The sequence below is a fragment of the Neodiprion lecontei genome, unplaced genomic scaffold, assembly GCF_021901455.1.
Source record: "Neodiprion lecontei isolate iyNeoLeco1 unplaced genomic scaffold, iyNeoLeco1.1 ptg000065l, whole genome shotgun sequence".
NCBI lineage: Eukaryota > Metazoa > Arthropoda > Insecta > Hymenoptera > Diprionidae > Neodiprion > Neodiprion lecontei.
The window spans coordinates 471,312-473,632 of NW_025791835.1; the positions used below are offsets into that span (position 1 = coordinate 471,312).

The following is a 2,321-nucleotide window of genomic DNA, read 5'->3' on the forward strand; positions in this document are numbered from 1 at the left end:
CTATACTCGAGCACCACGGATATATGGACTACGTAAGACGCACAAACCAACTTGCAAGTTACGTCCGGTAGTGAGTTGCATACAATCTCCTAGCTATAAGTTGTCGCGAGTTGTACATGAAATTTTGACACCGGTTGTGGATACTTTTAGTTTTAATTTATTAAATTCTTTTCAATTCGTTGATTTTATTAGAGACGTTGAATTACATAGTGATTATAGATTGATATCACTTGACGTAGTCTCGTTGTTTACAAATATCCGTAAGGATTTAGTATTGAAGGTCATTAATGAATCTTGGGACAACATCAAACATTTAGTTAAAGTTCCTAAATTTTTGCTTATTAAACTTATAGAGTTTTGTTTTGAAACCAGTTATTTTACGTATAATGGGGTGTTGTACAGACAAGTTGAAGGTTGTAGTATGGGCAATCCAGCTAGTCCGGTGTTGGCCAATATTGTTATGAATTATGTGTTACAACAGATAATTACGGTCCTCCCGTTTAACATTGCGTTTATTAAATTGTACGTAGATGATACTATCGCTGCAGTCCCTGAGACGGAATTAAACAGAGTCTTGGAGTTGTTTAATAGCTTTGAAGAGAATATCCAGTTCACCATGGAAGTGGAACAGAATGGTTGTATTCCATTCCTAGATATCATGGTTGAAAGATCCAACAACCATTTGAAGACTAATTGGTACACCAAACCAACTAGTTCAGGAAGAATTTTGAATTTCTGTTCCAACCACCCAATGTCACAGAAAGTGGGAATGATTCATGGTTTACTGGATAGAATGTTTAGACTTAGCAGCGAAGAGTATCATGAGGACAATTATCAAAAAATTGAGATATTGTTAACTAATAACAGTTATCCAAGATCGTTTGTTCGTGCAGCTATCATTAAGTTTAAAGAGAATAAAGCAAATGGTGGGGTTGGCGGAGTTCGTCCTACGAATTTCATCAAGTACTGCCGGTTTCCTTTTGTTCCGGGCTTGTCACATAAAATTAATAGTTGTTTTACAGGTACTAATGTAAAGCTGGCTTATTATAACGTGTATAAAATAAAATCATTATACACTAAGTTAAAGGATCCAGTGCAGCAGGATCAAAGAGCAGGTGTAGTGTACAAGATCCCGTGCTCTTGTGGACTTTGTTATGTGGGTCAAACCAAACAGTATTTAAAAAATAGGATTTACCAACATAGGAATAGTTGTAGGAATGTTAAAATCTTGGATGAGAACAAAACAGCGCTGGCCGCACATTACTTCGACTCGGGTCAGGGGTTTGATTTTGACAAAGCGAAGATCTTAGATTTAGAGAATAACTGGTTAAAAAGATCGGTTAGTGAAATGGTTTGGATTAAACTTAATGACACGGTAAACAAGCGTACTGACACCCAGAATCTGAGTGCAATGTACAACGAGATTTTATCGGTTTATAACGATTATCTTGGTGACGCACGTTAGTTTTACTTTATTTTTGAATGTCTAGACTATTTTAATGTATTTAATTTTGTTTTGACTCAGATATTGTAGAAATGTTTTAGAGTATTGTTTTGAATTCCCGCGGCGGTGAATGTGGGAAACAAGGGCGCTTCATTCGCTTACTGTTTCCTCAATTATGTATATTTTGAGGTTGACTGCGGTCGACAGTTTATTTACATGTACAAGTCGGTTCTGTTAGCTGCGTTCTTTTTAATTAATAAATTTTTGAATTTTGTTAATTATTTATGAGTAGCTAATGAAGTGGTATAAGAAGATTTATATTGTTTACGCTTATAAATTGAGGTAAATTTATTTGCTATTAATTGTATAATCTTGTTATATGTATTATGCGTTGTGTTTAAAATATTTTGTATTTATATGTATGTTTATAGACGCCTGAAGAAGGCCAAATAAAATGGTCGAAACGTTGCGGAATCAATGATTTGCGTTTATCAATAGTCCAAGTTCCTGTTAATTCCTGTTGTTTGTATGATATATCATGGACGTTAATATAATGGATAATTGAGAATATAATAAGAAAACTAAATGTAATTGGTGTTAAATAAAAAAATTGTTAAAAGCATTCAAAACGCCATTTTAAACCTTCCTTCAGGGGTCATTTCCTGGAATTTTTTCAATAGATCTAGCGGGTTCTTACCTTATCTGATTTATGTGCGGCTTTCCGGCGCCAAACAAGTCTCGACAGGAATTATTTTGTGTGTGTGTGTGTGTGTGTGTGTGTGTGTGTGTGTGTGTGTGTGTGTGTGTGTGTGTGTGTGTGTGTCAGATCCTATGGAAATAGCCGCCGAAAATGGCCGGGGGCGGGGGGGGGGGGGGG

The 2,321-nt window shown here is 35.8% G+C and overlaps 1 long non-coding RNA gene across 1 annotated transcript; it reads left to right on the forward strand.

Annotated features, from left to right (window-relative positions):
* Positions 1 to 1,642: 1,642 nt before the first annotated feature.
* On the forward strand, positions 1,643 to 1,922 carry LOC124295705. The gene is made up of 2 exons (XR_006905577.1): positions 1,643 to 1,786; positions 1,876 to 1,922. It is a non-coding gene; the product is annotated as an uncharacterized LOC124295705 (long non-coding RNA).
* Positions 1,923 to 2,321: the final 399 nt, after the last annotated feature.